At 38.7% G+C, this 20,679-nt stretch overlaps 1 protein-coding gene and 1 long non-coding RNA gene across 6 annotated transcripts in view; one reads left to right on the top strand and one right to left on the bottom strand.

Annotated features, from left to right (window-relative positions):
• ARHGAP6 (Rho GTPase activating protein 6) overlaps positions 1-20,679 on the top strand; it is a 510,120-nt gene that overhangs the window by 368,191 nt on the left and 121,250 nt on the right. Inside the window, exon 1 of one of the 5 annotated variants that reach the window (XM_084643365.1) lies at positions 4,565-4,582. The exons of 3 other annotated variants lie outside the window; for them this stretch is intronic. The gene's annotated coding sequence lies outside the window, so the exon portion shown is untranslated. Of the gene's footprint in view, positions 1-4,564; positions 4,583-13,784; positions 13,857-20,679 lie in introns of those variants that run through there. One more of the 5 variants, XM_084643364.1, reaches the window with a different exon arrangement.
• The window catches only part of LOC311528412, a 33,693-nt gene that overhangs the window by 11,604 nt on the left and 1,410 nt on the right, over positions 1-20,679 (bottom strand). Inside the window, exon 2 of the long non-coding RNA XR_014713599.1 lies at positions 16,000-16,161. This is a non-coding gene — a long non-coding RNA (uncharacterized lncRNA). The remainder of the gene's footprint in view (positions 1-15,999; positions 16,162-20,679) is intronic.

Here is a 20,679-nt window from a genome sequence, read left to right as displayed (position 1 = left end):
CACAGTATGAGCAAACAAAGCATATGTGGAAGAGTAATTATTCCAAGTTGGCCAATGAACTGCCTGTGTATCAGTCTGACTTCCCTGAACGGGTTCCCAACAACTGTTTGAGAGAGAGTGAAACCCTTTTAATCCAAACAGAGTTTCTTTGTTCTTGTCAGTTCCTGGGCTTTGGTCCTGCTTGTCAAAACCAGTTTGGTAGGATCAGCAGCAGTCAGACCAGAGTCTTTGGAGTCCGTGGGTCTTCCATTGTCCCATAACAACCCTTGAATGTTTACAAAGGGAAGATTGTTTTGAGCCGTTCTTCCTGTCCTGCTTATTTTTCCTTACAGACCACTATTCAACTAAACCAATATAGTCATAAACTGCTCAATAACCACATCAGTGTATAATATTGATAAATAATTACAGAGTAGCTCCACTTCCATCACACACATTAATAATATAAACAAGGTTTGTATTTAAGTAGGAATACAAAAATAGAAAATGATACAGACTTTCACAGTGGCCAAGTTAATTTTGCAGGAACAACCTTATTTTTTGGACTATTTGATATTTCAAACTTTACTAACAAATTATACTAACACAGGGTTGCCAGCTTGGTATTTGGTGGTTTTTCCCTTAAATCCCCAGTTCCTGTAGAGAGGTCATTAAGTGAGAATCCTAACTTCCATTAAAAAAAAAATCTTTAGCTCTCATGGTTGTGGAGAAAAGCCAGAAAGCATGTATCCAAAAGTCTCAGGAACCAGAAGGCTAATTTATTGGGGAAACAAAATCTCAAGAATTACAAAATAGAATTCCAAAGCTCAGACACAATGGTGATCTGTGGAGGGCGGGAGTGTATCTGATGTTTTAAATATACATATAGGCAGAAGTTGTTTGGCTTTAGAAGCTTAAAAATCTGTAGTATTTGTCAACAGGATATGTAAATTCTTTGAACTGGGCCTAACCTGAGATAAATGCTCTTGGCCAGGTAGGTGTCTACCTGGTGGAGTTTATACCAATTCTGGCAGCTCTGAGTTATTCTGGAGTATCTCAGAAGATGAAGGACTAAATTCTGACCTCAGCCACACAGGCACAAATCCAGAATAGCTCCATTTATTAAAATAGAATTACACTGGATTCAAACCAGTATAACTGAGATCAAATCTGGAGTAAGAACTATGGAAAATGAAAGCCCTATATTTTTTATAGTAAATTTGAAACATATATCTAAAATACGGAATGAAATGCTTAAATGCAATGCTCAATACCATCTTCATTAATAATGTGATCTCTTTAACTGTAATGTATCAGCTGACCTTTCAAGCTTTTTGTTTTTAAAACTCTTTGCTGTTCAGTCAATATTTACTTCAAGAATAACTGAGTGTATTTTATACCAAGGTAATGTAAACAGAAGCAGCTGTAGGTATGCCCTAAAGTGATTAACAGACAATCAAGGCTATCTGAGCATCTTTTGTTTGTAATGAAAAAGAATGAAATATTCCTAGTTTGTGGGGTTTGGAAATTAATACTTCTGTTTTATTCTCTAGAATATGCTCCAACACCTTACAAAGAGATGATAACATGATTTAGGTTTGCAGGGTCAAAAAAGAACATGCACTGTTTCTAGGGACCCTGTCATTTTAAAAATCATAATGCTCTCTGAAATCCTTTACCAACTATTGTTACAAGAAACATCTCAAGTAACTGCGATATTTAAAGAAAAAATCTTTTTTTCTATTTTTCCCTTTTGTTTTTTTCTGTGTGTTTGGCAGGTCTTTGAGAATAATCAGTTTTACTGTTTGCTGTGGATGCTCAGTCAGTTTCCCTTTCTGTTTGTGTTGGGTTTTGCACACAGCAACAGGAATAAAGAAAAATATTTTAAAACAGTAGGAAAATGTTAAAATCTCAAAAATTGAGTACTCAGGGCAGGTTGGTACCTGCAAGGTGATGAAATTTCAAGTTGATAATAACTTTTCAATACATTCCCCTTATTTTATATCTGAGTTCCTAAGATAAAAGGTTGAGGAGAAAATGGAGAACACATGGAGTGTATTCAAAAGCAAACAAAAATAACCCTCTTCTCCCAGAAGTTATGTACACCCACATATGTTTATTTCAGCAGAATTATTGCAGGCCTCTAGTGAATATAAAATGTAACTAGCAAATGGGGAATGAGTAAATTAACTATTTTGGTCAGGAAGATAGGGGGAAATTATCTAAACACACTCTATGTTCTTGGGAAGGCTAACTTAACAAACTCAAGCAGTTGAAGTGAGGTCATACAATCACAGTACTGCTAAGAGCAAGCCCGTGAAGCGATGATTTACAGCTCATCTTTCATATGAGAGTTTTTTAAGTAGAGAGCCCTCTACATACGGCTGTGAATCTGCATGGGTTGCAGAAAGAGTTTGGCTGATAATTTCATGAGCCAAGACATGGTACGTGGGAAACTGCTGTTCCTTTAAGAAAAAGGCCTTCTCTGAACTAAGCACTCTGGCCTGAAATGCGACCTTTTTCATCTCTTCACTTCAGTCAGAGTGGCCTGTATCTATGGAATGGCACTTTCTTAAAGGTACACTGACAGTATGTTAGAATTTTGTTTTACAGGATGGTGAAATCACTGCTAAATTAAATAACATTTCTCTTAAATTAGTTCAGATTGTTGGATCAAATGAGCAGAAAACAATGCAATTTGTATATTAAACATTAGACCCGCTAATCTGTAACCCACTCAATTTTCTTTTTTTCCTGGTAGGGTAAATTAGCTGGATCAGTTCCTTTCATGTGGCTTTTGTGTTTTATATATATATTGTGCAAGAATGTTTTATGAACAGGCCAATCTGAAGTTTTTTTTAAAAAGCGTTTGTTTTGCAGACTGAATTGCTTCTTACTCTCACACTTATGGTAGAATGACAAAAGTATGCACATTTTCAGAGAGATCCTGGAGGAAAAGTATGCATGAAACATGATGTACAGAGCTTAGGTGTACTTGTGTAATTGCTGGAAGAGTTTAATAGAATCAGGAATTTGGGGCAAACGTTCATACTTAGAACACGCAAGTTTACACATAACTGATACCTTTACAGTCAATCTGTATATAGGGCAATACAAATAATACATAATAAAAATATGATACTGAACTCATCCATTCTATTTTTCCAGTATGTGACCAAGCAGGACTGCACCTTGTTGATTCTAATTTTCATGAGAGTCAAAAACCAAACACTTTCTCATTTGATTGAGATTTTTGTGCAAGCTTGGTATATTGTATAATTGATTTATTAATACACTTTTTCCTGAAACATATACATTTCAAACCCTCGGAATGAATGTTTTAATAAATATTTTAAAAGCGTGCACCCTACTGTTAAAAGCAAACAATTCTTTGCTGCACATTTACAGAAGACCCTATTTGGGAGGGAAAGAGTAAAACTGATTTCCAAAGAGAGAATGTTTCTGGATACTGGGCACTTTTCCACTAAACTTTACTTCTCTGTGGAAATCTGGAAAAAGTGTTATTTCACTTTTCTATTACAAGAAAATAAGGCTAGAACTGAGTTTTCTTTCTCATCGCCAATAAATTGAGAAAATTCTGCAGAATCTGTTTTCTAGTAGAAAAAAATGGAACTTATTATGGTAAGTAAGACCTGAGAAGCATTTCTTTTAAATTCATTAATTTTGCTCCTGAAAGTATGAAATAATGGATGTTATTCTTATTATTGTTTTATGTTCTGTTTGGGGATGGGGCAATATTGACCATATTTTTTGCATTCTGTAGGGGGTATCTGTTTCTGTTTTGTATTTATGCTGCCCATCACCATAATATCAAAGCCCCTTCCACAAAATATAGATTGGCAATAGCATTCTCCCTAGAGGTCTTAAAGCAGCCTCTGGCTCTTCTCCCATTTGGGGTTACAGAAGCTCTGCTTCAGGAATAATTTTTGGGTAGGAGGACGGTGGAAGGCAGAAAAGGATAAGAGAGTAGTTTAAGATAATAATGTCATTTGTTTAACAACACAGTGCTTCACAATAATAGATTAACACATGTTCCCTGCCTGAAGCTTATTAATGTTTGTTAAAGTATTTTTTGCTGCATCTTATTACTTCAAAGGCTCTTGTTGTTGATCCTCCTCCCTTGAAATAAATGACAAATATACCACTCACTTCAGTGGGAGCGAGTGTATGCTTCTAGTACCAGAGATCACCAGGAAGCAGTTTTAAGATTAAATTGCAATGGTGCTGTGAACTACTTTCACAGAGGTTGGCACCAAAATAGACCAAGGTTGAGAAGAAGTATTAGCATAATTAAAAATTGAGATAAACACACACAGCCTAGCATATTGCTTTATCATTTAAGAGGCTTGTCCAGCCCAAATGAGCCTGTAAAGTTGCTCACTTCTGGAAATTATGAGCCTGTTAGGATGTGAAGCTGTAGAGTCTTCACACAGTGGTTACGGGAGAATAATCCTGCAGTAGTTGAAGAATGCAGTCTGTAATTTCCTTCTTCTCAGGGATAGAGTCCATGACTCCACCCAAGCTGACTTCTATGGATGACAATTAGATTTAAGGGAATTACACCAGGCGATGCACTAAGCAAGTAAATTCCTGGGGGGGGGGGGGGAGTTCAGGGCTATTTCTCCATCTCCTGGATGGACTCTGAATGAGACAGAGTTGTGGCATTGAATGCACTGGTTGGATCTCTGCCGCATTTGCTTCACAAATTGAAAAGTGTGAATGAGGCACAAAGGTGTGAGTCTGTTTAAAACAACCAAACAACAATAACAAAAAAGAATGAGGATGTTGTTTAAAGAACTGGGTTGGAATCCTGGAGAAATGGGTTATGTTTCTGGCTCTGTCACAGAGTTCCTGTTTAATGTTGTGCAATGAATTTAAACTGAAATGTTTGGAGGTGGCCGCTAATTGCATTTTTCTCATGTTGTTGGTGCCCAGCTTGAGACACCTCAGAAGTTCAGAGTTCCATAGGGAAATGTAGGTGCTCAGCTGCTCTAAAAAAATCAAGCCCTCCATGTCTCAATTTGGTCAGCCAGTAATTGAGAAGCTCAGAATTATTGGACACTTGCAAATCTTTACCTTACTTACTCCCTGCCATGGTTCTCTTAAATGGAAAAAATAAAACTTTCTAGCCTCATGGAGATTTTGTGAGGAAAATTCATTAACTTTTTTGAAGCACTTGTATATTATAGCAGCATAAGCTTTCATGAGCTACAGCTCAGCTACAGTGAGGAGATTTATATATACACAGACCATGAAACCACTGTTCCTCAGACGTTCTTGTTCTCTCCTGGAAATGTGCTGGCAATGGCCCACCTTGATTATCACTTCAAAAGGTTTTCTCTCCCCCCACCCCACTCTCCTGCTGCTCATCTTAAGTGATCACTCTCCTTACAATGTGTATGATAAACAACCATTTTTTCATGGTCTGTGTGTATATAAATCTCCTCATTGTATTTTCCACTTTATGCATCCAATGAAGTGAGCTGTAGCTCACGAAAGCTTATGCTCAAATAAATTGGTTAGTCTCTAAGGTGCCACAAGTACTCCTTTTCTTTTTGCGAATACAGTCTAATACGGCTGCTACTCTGAAACCTGTCATATATTATAGTGAGAAGAGCACAGAATTTTTTTTTAACAAACATTCTTTATTCAGTGCAGGATTTGAACAATGTGAGTAAATAAAACTTAGGGCCACAGGCACCGACTTTCTGATTTCCCGGGGGTGTTCCATACTGCTCCATCTCAGGCCCTGCTCTCACTCCACCCCTTCCCCAAGGTCCCACCCCACCTCTTCCCCCCCACTCTACCTCTTCCTGTCCCATTCTGCCCCCTCCCCCAAGCACGCCTCGCCATAGATGACTGGTGCCTCCCCATACTGGGGAGGAGGGGGGGAGGATCTAAAGGGGATGTCACGTGACCCCCCCATCAATTGGTGGGGGGGGTCATGTGTCCCTGCCCACCAATCTATCCCCCCTGCCCAGCCCGGGGCCACCAAGCTCTCCCCAGGAGGAGCTAATGGAACTATGGAGCTATGCCAATTAAAGCTAATGGAGCTAAGGCAATTTACACCAACAGAGAATTTGGCCCAACAATATGTTTTTGCAGCATTTAATTTCTGTCCAGAAATGTAGTTTATCTTTTTTGCATATGTTAGCATACTAATCACCCTAAGGAATATGAGTATACTTTACATAGACAGAAGGCCAAATGATGCAAGCCTTCCAATGCATGGAACTCCCACAGAAATCCATGGTGGTCCTGTGTATGCAGAATAGCTGCAAGATGGGGTCTACGCCAGCATAACCATTCCTGGTGCACTATAGGCATGTAGCAGTGGTGACTTTACATAACTATAGACAGCATTATACTAGTATTGTGATTATACTACTTTAAATACTTTACTACCTTGGTTTATCTTAAATAAAATATATTATATCAACTAAGTGTCTAAATTAATCTCCTTAGTAAATGAGAAATATATAGCTATTATAATCTCCAAAATGATAGCGTTTTGTAGTCTTGTATTTTAAGAAAAGTATTGGGCTGTACTGAACTGTTATATTTTTTGATGCAATTATGCGTTAACAGAAGTTTTCACACTTTGCTGTGTTGTTGTGCCGAGGGTTCAGTTCTACTGTCCTCACAGCAGGACATGGAGACAAATTGTATTCTTCTTCCAGAAAATTAATTGTTACAAGGCTATGGCAACAAACCTCTTCAGCTTCCTGTCTTTGCATGCCTATTTTGAGCTCCAAGACACTCTCAAATTCTTAAAATCTCGGATGTTGGTTTTTTTCTTTTTACTAAGCTCTTTCCTTAATAAAGCCATAGGAAATAAGACTTAAAGAGGTTTCAGTGGGTCTTTCAGCTGATGAATGTATGTTTTAATTAGGGTGTTAATAAAATTGGCAAGAGGAGCAAAGCAGCTGCTGCGTCTGCCTCACACAGATTAAAATAATTGGATTAAAGAAAGCTGTTAGTTCGCTATTAGAGAGTTTAAATAGGAGCAGAGGGCACTTAGTGGGCACACCAGCAACAGCAAACTGTAGAAGGGAGAGAGGAGGACATCAGAAAGCTTTCATGTTGTTTTATGCAAAAACAGATTTTCAGTCTGCCCCTGAGTTTATGTTGGTGTCAATGCTCGGAGCATATAAAAGACTATAATTTTTCTGCTTCGAATGCTTTGTGAATATGGCCATCCTATTTGTTTACCCTTTCATTCAGCAGTGTTGACTTTAAGGCAGGGATGGGCAAACTTTTTGGCCTGAGGGCCGCATCGGGTTTCCGAAATTGTATGGCAGGCCAGTTAGGGGAGTCTGTGCCTCCTCAAACAGCCAGGCGTGGCACAGCCCCCGCCCCTTATCTGACCTCTCCTGCTTCTTGCCCCCGACGGCCCCCCGGGACCCCTGCCCGATCCACCCCGCCCCCCTTGCTCTCTGTCCCCTGACCCCCCACCCCTGACTGCCCCTTGCCGCCCCATCCAACCTCTCCCCTCATTCCTGACTGCCCCCCTGGAATCCCTCCCCCATGCAACCACCCCTTCTCCCTGCCGCTTCCCGCAGCTCCCATGAGCTGGGAACGGCGAATGACGGCCACCAGGAGCTGTGAGCGGCCGTACATGCGGACGCTCAGGTAAACAAAGTGTCTCGCAGCCCTCCAGGGGCTTACCCTGAACAAGCTGCGAACCAAGTTTGGGAACCCCTAGCCTAGCTCCATCCTCTTTGGAACCTCCCCTCCTCAGACGCTCACTGACTACAGAACTGATTATTCAATTTTAACTCTCCGGTTATCCCATTCTATTTCCCCCCCAGTTTCTGCAGCACTGTTACCCATGCATACATTAATGTTTCTCCCTAATTAGCAAGGGCAGATTTCTCTCCTTCGTCCCCCCAGCCCCATAAACTTTGTCTCCATTAGACTTTGAAATTAAATTACTTTTCAGTGTGCTATATTGCACCTGTATCACTGTCATTCATGTCTTCACTATTCCCAACTACAAAAGTTAAAAAATCAATCTTCGTTTTAAAAATTATTAGCTTTTTTGTTGGGCTGTGTGGTTAATTTGCCTTTTTCCCCCCTTTTTTCTTTTCTCTTTTCTTTTGAGCCTTTCAGGGTCGGGTTTTCTAGATTTTTCTCAGCAACCGTGAAGGTTATATCCTTTATTCAAAGCTGTGAGTCTCACATAATCACATGACTCCAGAAGCTAAAACTTTAAGGAACAAATCAGGTATCATGAGAGCTGGTAACACTGTGTATAAGTATGTTTTAGGCACTTTAGCACATGTTACTCAGTTACTGCTGAAGTGACAAAAGGAGTACAAGAGCACAAAACTTTGCCTTTCTGTGAGTCTTACATAAGCAATTGCTAATTTTTGTGACTTTTTTACCGGAGCCTGCACCCCCTCCCATACCCCTGCCCCAGCCCAGTGAAAGTGAGTGAGGGTGGGGGAGAGTGAGCGATGGAGTGAGTGGGGGGCGGAGCCTCAGAGAAGGGGTGGGAACTTGGGGCAAGGGTGTTCAGTTTTGCACAATTAGAAAGGTAGCAACCTGAAGTGTAGCAGAGGTTTACTTAAGAGACAAAGACTTCTCTCAAATTCACTTATTAATTTAAAATATTTTACCAAACATTATCAACTAAATCATAGTATTTCCTACTGAGAGGTGTCCTGGGACAGATGAAAAATACAGTGATGCATCTCCACAATGTGAAAATGGGTGTACAATAGGTTGGGGCACAATGGCATCTGTTAAAAATAATGGTGCTTCTTGCAGACAGTGAAAGCAAATTCCAGGCTAAAGCATCTTAGTAAGTAAATGACGAGCCACTGACTTTGAGCTTAGTCCTAGAATCTGAAAACAATTTTCTGTATTTAATCTAGGGTCATAGGTATTTTCCAGTAATTGCTGATTTTGAAACAAACAAGTGAGTGCTTTATTATGCAATGTATGCAGTTATATGACTCAGTAAATTATTCTTTTATCTTGTAGAGTAAGCCAGCCTACCATATGCATATTCACTGATGCCAAGATGACATTGCAGCACTTGTTTAAATCAAACATTGTACACATTATTCATCTTTTTTGTATCAGTTGACTGAGGTGTATTGAGGTACACTCAAAGAAAAGCTCTCTTTTTGACAAAGATATGTAAATATACTACTTAACAGTTTTCATAAATTTGTCAGTATATATTCTGAAAGCAAGTAATTGATAAACATTTCAACTGATTAGCTATATTAACTGGATTTGAAATTGCTTCTGCTGTATGCACAGGTTGCTTTCACTCTTGTATTTTCACCCACAAATAATGCTTTTTTTTTTTGAATGAGTGACTGAATGTAATAATTGTGGGCTCCATCAGAACTAAATGTGTATAACTTAGTGTATAACTTAGTGTGATCATGGTTTTCCTGTGCACCCTTAGGCCAGATCCTCAGCTGCACCACTACTCACTAAGCACTTAGGTGGCTCTAAAATAGAGCTGGTCAGAAAATGGTGGCTTTTTAAATCACAATTAGAAATATTTTTATTCAAAATTTTGTTGTCATACCTCATGGGAGTTGTAGTTTGGGTTCATTATGCTCCCGGTCTTACTTATGGGCCAAGCTTTCTGGCCAGGCTGCATCTTCAGTGATGCACCATTCTTTCACCTGTTGGTCAAGGATGGGGATACGTCCTAGGAAGCCCTGGCCATGGTTCATCATGGGAACAGTAGTCTGGTCAGAGAGCCAGGCTCATTCAGGAGTATGCTAGCATCAGGTGTTTGAACTTCAAGTCCCATGAGGCATGGCAGAGCCATTTTGAATCAAAATGCATTTGGTTTTCAACCAAAAACTGTCTGTTTCTTCAACAAAATACCAATTTTTTTCATGAAAAGCAGGCACTTTTCACACCGTCTTTTTTAAGTTGCAAACCCAGTTTCCCATTGTAAAACAACTTTGATGGAAATGTTTAGACCAGCACTACTCTAAAGCTGTTCTTTTATTCTCCTGGGGCCACTGGAGAGCGCGTTGACGCTTTGCATGACCCCCATCACTTCTCTGGTGAGGGGGTTAGGGTGCCAACTCTGACTGAAGCTATTCTGGGAGATTTTTTCCCCCCAACATGACATAATGTCATTTTCTTAAAATATCCTATTAAAATCTCCCAGATTTCTTTCAATACTCACCAGGAGATCAATGCTGATTCTAGGAGACTCCAGGCCAATCCTGGAGGGTTGGCAACCACAGTGGGGGTCTGGACTGGTTCTTGGAATTTTGCACAATTCAAAATTAGTGAAAAATTATATAGAGCACATTCACAAAAATGAAGTTTTCAACTTTTAGAACTTTAATGAGACTGGTTTAATAATTTTAAAGTGGTTATTACGTACTTACTGAGGTCTAACCACATATTCAGTTTCAAGTCTTAAGGGTAAATAATTTTGAGTCTCAGTGCAAAAGAACCAAATCGAAATAGTGGGGAAAGTGCATTTTCTTTCTTGTTCACAGAACTCGTAAATGGCTGTTTGGATTTTGCTCAAACTTTAGGGCTAGACTGTGCTGGTAAAATTTCACCCCAAAGAAAAAACTTTTCAGAAAGCTAGGAGCCACTTGTAAAAAAAAAACAAAAAAAAAAACGCAGTTTGAAGTGGAAGAACCTTATATGATGTCTAAAACAAGGAATGTAATGATAAACTCATCTAGATATAGTGACATTCTCCAAAAAATGCCTGGACATGTAGACTGTTAGCGATTGAGTGTGATGGGATCTTTATTTAAGCCAGAAGGTATTAATACATTGGAACCCATGAGTGATTAGGAAGGAGGGGGTTTTTTTGTTTGTTTTTTTGCTGTTAAGATGTATTTCAAACTACCAGTAAGTGGATTACAGGTTCAAGGTGAAGATGATAGCTTTCGTAGTTAATCACTTCAGTAAGGGTTGCTAAATTGAATGCTTCACTGCAAGTCTGTTTTATCTTTCTGCAGTCAACTTAGAAAAGTTGATTGCATAAAAGTCTTGTGTGATTATTGGGCTCTGTATGCAGAGGCACCACAATACGCACCATAGAGATGATAGTTCCAGTATATATGACCTTAGCTGGAATACTGTGCCCAGTTCTGGATATTTGAATAACAGAATTATAGAAATTGGAGAAAATTCAAAGACTAACAAGAAAAGATGAATCAGATGGAGAAGGCTTTTTCGGAAAGATTTAAAATACTAAATACGTATAGCTTAGCTAAATGATTACAAGCAGGGGCTCTGATCATTGACTACAATAATCTGAAGGAGTGAGATAAATTGTTTAGTTGAAACTTCCATGATTTTGGCTGAGTTTGAGGTTTAAACAGTCTTTTAGGGCATATTTCAAAAAGGTCAGTGTTCAACCTTAATTGCAGTGGAATTAAGTCGTTGCTTGGCTAGTTTGTGTAGACATATACTACTCTCCTTTACTGAATGGTCTTAGAACTGCTCAGCTGTGTTTCAAAGGCTTTCATTTAGCTATAGATATAGTACAGTCTCCTTTAATCCCAGTTGTAGGACCATATGCTTTTGGGGCTTGCCTGAAAGCCCTTGAAGTCAAAGAACTTCAACGAGCTTTGGATCATGCTCTTGGAGGGAAGGATCTGTTTCTCTCTTTAATGTTTCTGAGGATGAATTAGTTACCATAGTATGCAGCATAGTGAAAACCATGCACTCCTAACTGACTCTGTAGGCTGTTACAATAGAATACTTAGTGAAGTTGAAAGGTAATTTACTGGAAAGCAGTTCATAGTGGAAAGCATATGGCAGATTTGAAAATGTTGACCTAGCTTGGGCCTTCTGAAGGAGGACAGGTCTTTATTGATAAGTTTGGGGGGAAATGTTCCACACATACAGAGGAACGTGGAAGGATGCATGAAGATGCTTGGGGCAGAAGTGGAGAATGAGGTGATTGAAGCTGGCATTAATAGTAGAGCAGAGAGGTCAGGCATCCTTCTAAGGTAGTCAGTTCCTTAATTATTTTTCAAGCAGCCTCCTCTCCTATCCTAAGTCAAACTTTATGTTGATATCCTTTAAACAAAAGCAATACGTAAGATGCACAACCAGTTAAGAACTAAGGTGTAAAGGATGCTAGCACTACAGCTAGGTATTTTCGGAGCATTTCAGTTTCAATAAATTGATATTTTCTGACAGAAAAACGTTCTGTTGGAAGATTTTGAGCCAGCTCTAATGTAATGATTTATACTCTCAGTCTGAGGTTTTATATGAATTATGACTGACTGCATGCATAATGACAGCTTAACATTGGTTGCATAATACCCAAAGGGCTCGAGAAGGATGTTGGTGCCTTGGCCTCACGACACAGGACTGAAATGAGACTTGAGTGGTGCATAGTCCTGGTGCTGCACAGGGATGAATTTTACCCTATGCAAACAGTGAGGCATTATTGCCTCTGTTGCGCTGCCTTTTCAATGTCTGAATTGTCAAATTGCCTTCATGAGAAGGCATGGTTCTTTTACAACAAAAAGAAGGATGTATTTTTACAAGTTCACTGATGATATGAAGCTATTTTTTCTGTATGGATAAGGTGATTTCAAATTTTCTAGTGTTCTCAAGGCAGTGTTGGAGGAAAGAGTTAACCACATTTGGGTATATTTCCATCTTTTCCAATGTTGTTGATTTTTAAAATATTTTACTTTAGCTTTAAAGTATCCTGGGTTTCCAATTTTAAAATGTCATTTTATCCTTCAGTGTTATTTTAATCTCTTTTCCCTGAAATTGCTGATGTGCATTAACAGTCTTAACGGTGTGGCTTTGCCTAGGGTGGGCTCTGAATTTGATTAGGAGCCATACAAATAAACTTTTATTTCAATACCAATAAACTTGATGATGATATACAGTCAATCCCTGTGAACTGGAATCTTTGTCTTCCTTTTGTTGGGAGAGCAGTTTTATGAGGTAAAGTCATATCAGCTGAGAAACAAAGATGTCATTTATCGTGGTGATTTGGTAAGTTACCACATGGAATAGAACTGCAATTAACATAACTGGTGATTCAGAGTTTGTTTTTAATTAGGCTGCATTTTATAAATGGCAGTATAGTACTCATAGACTGTGAATACAACAGACTTTATTTAGGAAGCAAAATCTTTATCAAGGAATTTTTCCCCTAGCAAACCATAAAATACTTAGCCTCAGTGTTGCTTTTGTTTAAAAGATGTTTGGAGTGGAGGTTTTGCTTGTTAGGGCAGAGGAGGTTTAGAAAACATTTTTTGGAAGGACAGAGAAAACATCAAATGCATCTTAACATGCTCAAAGTGATTTTACCAGATGCGTCCAACATTCTTTGATATATTCCTAATAAGGAAAGCTTGCACAGTTACAGTCCAGTTATGAGTTTGTACAGCCCTGAGGAAGAAGGTTTTTTTTTTTTTTTTAATGGGGGAAGAGAGGAGGGAGACATGCCCCTTCTTAACCACTCCTTGTACTTCTTCAAAACAATCCCATTGAAATAAGAAGCAGGGAATCCAGTTGCAATTTGTCTGCTTCTCTCCCTGTGTCACTCGCTCTCACACACACGCTCACTTCATGACATAACTCCCTGAACTTACTGAGCTTACTTTGAAGCAGTCAAATAAAAAGGTTGTTTTATTTTATTTTATTTTAAATTATTTTTGGTTTCTTAAGATTAATGATAGTAGAAGTCTCTGGAACAAAAGGTATTGTGGGAGTCATAGTTGCTCCAGCTGGACTATTTCTCAGACACTTGATACATAGTTTCAGGAAAACTGCATTATTTTTTACAAAAATTCTAAATCGAGTTCTTGTTCCAAGTGTGGTTTGATCAAATTAGAAAAGACACCGGAGAGGCAGCAGAATTTAGTTAATGGGTAAGCAAACAAAATCTGTATATATGTAGTGTGCTAGAGATAACTGTAATGGAGTGTATGCAATGACTCTAACTTAACTGCATTTTAATTTTTATTTGCTGTAGCTAAATTTTAAGAAAACAAACGCTTCTTGCTTAGTAAGAAAAAAATTGGCACTTAGTTTGTGCCCACCACTTAGCAGGCTCTGAAATGTATTCCCTCAACAAACTAAAGGCTCTCAAAGACCTTTTATTTTTAATGATAGTTTCATGATCTTGCATGTTTTCATAGCTAGCCTGAGAGGACCAAAATCCATGTAATGATCGTGGCGTATGTTTCGGTTGATTTTGTTTAAATGGCTTAATCAGATGTTGAGTTGCTTTGAAATCTGTGTAAGTTCATTGTTTTTCTAAGTGTGCGTGAAGGCTGTGTAACCCCAAAATATACAATTATTAATGCATAGATTCAGTTGTGCAAAACACTATATCCTGTAAGCCTTGTGTTTTATAGACTAGCTAAACTGCCTTCACGTCTCTCTAAATTCCAGTTAGTTGCAATGATTTGTAGTGTAGAGTAAGAGCTGTTCATCTGTTGGCTCAGTCCTGGAGGAGCTTGTAACTCTAGCAATTGTTTCTGTTTTTCATAACATTGGGAACTTATGGGCTAGTTTTCCCTCTTCCTGTCCAAAATAAATGAGCTGCTTAAAGCAAAGAATGAAATTACAGCCGAGTTAGCAGGCACACAGTCTCAATTTGGGGTACCTGAGATTAGAGGGTAATTTATAAAAGATTCCTCTCTTGATACTTCCTGCTGATGTATAATGTTTTAAATTTTATTTATTTTTAATTTTTCTATATTGTTTTTATGGAACTATAACCTATTTACTGAAAAGAAAATCAAGGAACACTATATCGGCTTTGGTGTCAGAGCAAATATTTGTACAGTGAGCCATCAATCTAGTTTTAGCATCATATGTCCATAACTGCAAATAAGCAGGTACAATTTTGTAAACATGTTTTCACCAAGTAACATGGAAGTGGTGACCTTTCATATGTGCTGCATGATCCCCAAATGCAGGAGAAATCAGCCCAAAAGGAGCCAGCGCTAATTCAATGCATAAACAAGGGCAAACTGATAAAATGGGAGCACTTGTGAGTGCCCATCAGCCTTCACTCTATATTGCATACATTTGAGCTAGTGGCCACTGTTATGATTTTCAATATAAGTTCTGCTCTGAGAGTGAACTGTGCAGGGTTTTTTTGAGCAGCGGAATTATTAGAGCAGCTGCTTGTTGTGGTTGGGAATTGGAATACAGAAGATATCACAGTGCCAAATATTGGAATACATTGGGTCCTTGTCAAAAGTTGCAACTGACTACTCAGAGTGTTACAATTCCTCCTACTTTATAAATCAATGAGCAGGACAGGGCAGGTGGGGGAATGTGAGAAAGAGAGAGAACGCATGAGCAGCATAGGTGTGAGGACAAACATGAATGGGTGGAGCAGTTATGTAGCACATGAGTTGAAAAATTCTTCATAAGAGGTATTTATTTATTTTTCAATATATGAAGTATGCCTGTTACCAGTTCTAGGTGTCTGTGCTGTACATCTGTTGTAAAATAATGGCAACATGAGTGAATAACAACACAAACTCAAATGACTCAAAGAAAACTCCCCTTACCATAAAAACCTCCCACAAAATTCAGCACCCCCACTCCCACAATTCAGAGAAAAGCCTGATTGCAACGGGGCTGAAGGTCAGCAAAACTTAAAATCTTTCAGAGAGGAATTGCGGAGTTCAGTTGCAGCTGGAAACAAAACTGGAAACTAGTCAACTGCGGAGCAACTGATATAATATGCTCCTTGTGAGAAGTAGTGTAAGTGAGTAGCCATGTGCTGTGAAAGCTGAAGTTTCCAGTTATCCTGAAAAATGGCCACGTTTACAGGGCATTGCAGAAATCCAGCCTCAATGGAATGGATAACCTGTAATGTTGGGGTATAGTAAACTGATGAAACTTTTTCCCATCCAAAAATGCTCTTTTGTTGAAACCAATGTGTTTTGTGAAACTTGCGGGTTTCAGCCAAACATGCTGTCAGGAAGGCGTCTCAGGTTGCAGATGAGAATGCAAGAGACACCAGAATAGACTGGTTGCTAGGGCACTCACCTGAGAGGTGGGAGGTTCAAGTCTCTATTCTTCCTGAATCATAGCAGGAACCAGGGTTCCCCACATCCCAGACAAGTGCCTGAACTACCGAGCTCTTGGGGTGGGTCTCTTGCACTTGTGCCTTTTTGCGAAAAATTTCAGAAGGTCTCATTTTTGTTGTGCCTTAGAAGAAAAACAAATTTTGGAATTCGTTTTTTTCCACCCCCCATGAAACAGAATTGTTGTTTTCCAGCCAACCATAACATATAGATTAGTACTATAGCTTTTTCATTTGACCAACAAATTAATTTTTATTTTAAGTCCAAAGGTCTTTTCTTTAGGCAATGGCAGATTTTACATAAAGTATTGTTTTGAATCAGGGGAGCTGTCACTGATACACTACAAAGAGTGGTTTACATTGAATTACAGGCTTCAAAGGCTGCTAAAAAGTTGAGTGATCCAACATTTTATTGTAATGGATCAGGTAAGAGAAAAAGTGGACGTGAATAGTGTAGATATAATCATTTTTAATGCTATAACTCAGTTGCAGGGATTAAACTGGCAAATGCGGATTGTTTTCATTTATAAATTTATTCTGCTAAATAGAGATGCATGAACAGTGCACAGATATCCCTGTATATAAGTACACACACATTGCTAACTCATCCAATCTTATTGTGAGTCTTGTGATATTTGATCTTTTTCTTATAAAGGCCAAACAGTTGGAGTCATGAGATTACATGAGAATCTCAGCTTTCATTTTTTTTTTTAAATTAAGTTTCTAATCCAGGTGATTGCAGATAAAAGTTTGAAAACAAGAACCCTTAGGCTCAAAAGCCTAAAAGTAAATAAAGAACTCGAAATGTACTAATTTTAAAATCTCATTACTTTTAAAACTTGATTTTGGCAATATTGTGCACACCCATGATAAAAGCAGGTTAGCTAGGTCCTGTTTGTATGGGTTGCCAATTCTTTCCCACTGAATATAATAGTATTGGAGATCATACTTCACCTTTCTTGCTCCAAGAAAGAGATCTTGGAGTCATTGTGGATAGTTCTCTGAAAACATCCACTCAATGTGCAGTGGCAGTCAAAAAAGTGAACAGAATGCTGGGAATAATTAAGAAAGGGATAGATAATAGGACAGAAAATATCAATATATTGCCTCTGTATAAATCCATGGTACTCCCACTTCTTGAATACTATGTGCAGACATGGTCGCCCCATCTTGAAAAAGATATATTGGAATTGGAAAAGATTCAGAAAAGGGCAACAAAAATTATTAGGGGTATGGAACAGCTTCAGTATGAGGAGAGATTAATAAGACTGGGACTTTTCAACTTGGAAGAGAGATGGCTAAGGGGAGATATGATTGAGGTCTATAAAATCATGACTGGTGTAGAGAAAGTAGATAAGGAAGTGTTGTCTACTACTTCTCATAACACAAGAACTAGGGGTCACCAAATGAAATTAAAAGGCAGCAGGTTTAAAACAAATAAAAGGAAGTATTTCTTCACACAATGCACAGTCAACCTGTGGAACTCATTGCCAGAGGATGTTGTGAAGGCCAAGACCATAACAGGGTTCAAAAAAGTACTGGATAAATTCATGGAGGATAGGTCCATCAATGGCTATTAGCCAGGACGACATGGAATGGTGTCCCTAGCCTCTGTTTGCCAGAACCTGGGAATGAGCCACAGGGGATGGATCACTTGATGATTACTTGTTCTGTTCATTCCCTTTGGATGATGAATGGAATGAACAGAACAAGTAATTTGGGGCACCTGGCACTGGCCACTGTTGGAAGACAAGATACTGAGCTAGATGGACCCAGTAGGGCTGTTCTTATGGTGAGCCAGGACCCACAGAGGTTGAAGAGTTCACATTACTAACATTTTAAAATGGAAACATCACCACTTTTGCATTTAATAAAGAACTATTACCCAATTATATGTAGACAAAAGAGTGCCATTAAAAATTCAACATTTGCCAACACCTTCTAAACAGAGGGGATCTAAGGCCATGTCTAAACTAGTGAGCGTACAGCGTGCAGCTGTATTGCTGTAAGATTGCTTATGTAGCTGCTCTGTGCCAATGGGAGAGAACTCAACCACCTCCATGAGCAGCAGTAGCTATGTCAGCGGGAGAAACTCTCCCGCTGATACAGTGCTGTCTACACTGGTGCTTCTGTCGATGTAATTACATCACTTGGGGGGGTGTTTTTTCATACCCCTGAGTGCCATGGTAATATAGACTAGCCCTAAGACACTACAGCTGTTTTCCTGTTTTAAAGATAAAGACATAACAATGGTATCTCAGATACCCCTGTTTGGAGATGATAGGTAAATACTGACTTTCATAATGGTGACCACTCTCTCTCGTTCTGAAAGTAAAGCATGTGCTTTAGTTGTATAGGACCAGATTCAAGCATAAGAAAATTGACATCAGATAATGTATCAGCTTTGATGTATTGAAAACATCAATTCCGTTGTTACAAGAGCGACTCAGATAATAATGATGAATAACCATTCATAACAGGGGGCTGTCCTACGGACAGATGAATTCTTCCATCTACTGCAATGGGCTTTCTTGGCTGAGCCAGCTTCATTGAATTTGACTCATTGTTTTGAAATTTATTATTACAAACAAATATTAGCTCTAAGAAGAGGGTCACAAATATTTGGACAGTTCAGATGGGGTCTTCAGAAGCCTTGAATGATCTCTATGCTAAGTAGTAGATACAGGTTGAATCTATTTTACATGATAAACAGTTTTGTCTGGAAATGGAAGGACCATATCAGAAGACTTCTCCCTTATGCATTTAGCCCATAATTGCCCTCTGTGATAAAAAATGCTCTTACTTATAAACTTGAAGAAACAATTTGGGGCAGTCTGATGACTTCAGGAAATCATTGACAAAGGTAGTGGCAAATCACTTTCCCCACTGGGCTACTAATACTAACCTCTGGGTATGCTCCCAAATCCCTTCTTTATCCTTATACTAATGTTAGTAGGACACTTTTTTTCCTGATGACTGAAAGCCAACAACTATGATATTTATCTTCCCTGGGGCTGGATCATATCGTCTTACTTAGTGATATATTTCTGGTGTGGGTGTGAATTCATTCTCCTCTGTGGGTGATGTCAGCATTCCAGTATTCTACACATGTTGTCTTGCTATGCAGAACTTAGCAACGTGTATCCTGTGTTCATCTGATTCCAGTTGGCAGTTCAGAGCATTTAGCAAGAGAGGAAGATAACTCTGTGTGTGTGTGTGTGTTTTAAAATTGTCACATTCAAACTAATTACTGTTTGAAAACTATTGACAACTAAAATAATAGTTTCTAAAGTGTGATCTTTTGCCAAATCTAATAGATTTCCCTAGCTGAATGTACAGAATATTAGTCTGTGTATTGTGTTTAGGTAAAGTATTTATGTAGCTCTATAGGGTGAGATAAATCAATATCAACACAGAACTTCAGAATGTAATAATGTCTTAAGAACGGTATTGATTGCAAAGACTCTGATCATAATGGGAGACTCTGTACTAGGATGTTTATAACACAATGTTAAATCTTGTGGGTGAAACACTGGCTCCATTGAAATCTATAGGATTTTTGCTATTGACTTCAATGGGGTCAGGATTTCACCCTGTGTGTTGAAGTCATTAGTAAAGTCAGACTTTCGTATTGAATAATAATTAAGAGTCCCAGTGCTTAGTGTACTGGTTTTCAGACTTTTTACCAGGTCTGTTTCTGGGCTACGTAGTAGCCCTTAGTTTCCCACATTTTATTATTATAGTGCAGTCTCAGCATTCAGAAGGGTTTCCATCATTCCTTGATCTCCCGCTATGCTGGGGCCAGTTTGGCACCCTGCGCAATTGAGAGCAGCCTCAGTGCTCTAAGGTGCACCAGCTTGTAACAGCTCCCAGGGGATACCCAGAGTTCTGAGCATTCCTCCTTGACCCCTATGCAGGGGGAAGCTAAGAGAGAGTGATATAAAAAAAGAACACCACCTTTACACCACCCAGTCATTCCTGCACACTTGGAGAATCCCAAAAGGAAAAATAAGATAGCTTTGAGTACCTAGTGGGACAGAGGATTTGGTCCTTCAATGTTCATTTCGTGCTATAATGGACATTTAGTGATATTTACTCCTCCCTTTTCTTAATTCTTCATTCACTTCCTATTTTACATCTAGTATTCTCTATATTGATTTTATGTGGTAGGATTAAAGTTGTACTGGAATTAATAGCTTGTTTTTACGTATTTTTATTGGTCCATACAAATGGCAACAACTGGAAAGTGAGGAAAAGAGGGATTAGATGTTCAAACGTGAAAGCTGAGTTGGGGCGATATAAACTGTCAAAATTTAAAGTTCCTACGGTTGAGAGAGGCCTGGAAACAATTTTAGAAGGATTTGAAATAAATTACCAGTGTAAGTGAAAGGTTTACAAAGTGGCAGTTGTATACTTAGTTTCCTAAGCTTATAGAAGTAATTAAGCAAAGAAAGTTAAAACTATGTAACACTATGTCTACTAGCATGTGCCGTGTTTTCCACAGTATAATTTTTATAATGTGAAAAAATATTTAATTATTTTACAGTGAATACACTTCTAAACACTACTACGTTTGGCTAAGCATTGCTAGTTCAGGAGAAAAACCAAACCAGCTGTCAAGGTTCCTCCCCCACTCTGAACTC

The sequence above is a fragment of the Lepidochelys olivacea genome (assembly GCF_965140295.1).
Source record: "Lepidochelys olivacea isolate rLepOli2 genome assembly, chromosome: 1".
Lineage (NCBI taxonomy): Eukaryota > Metazoa > Chordata > Testudines > Cheloniidae > Lepidochelys > Lepidochelys olivacea.
The sequence above is the reverse complement of the archived record's forward strand: the minus strand, read 5'-3'. Positions and strand labels throughout refer to the sequence as shown.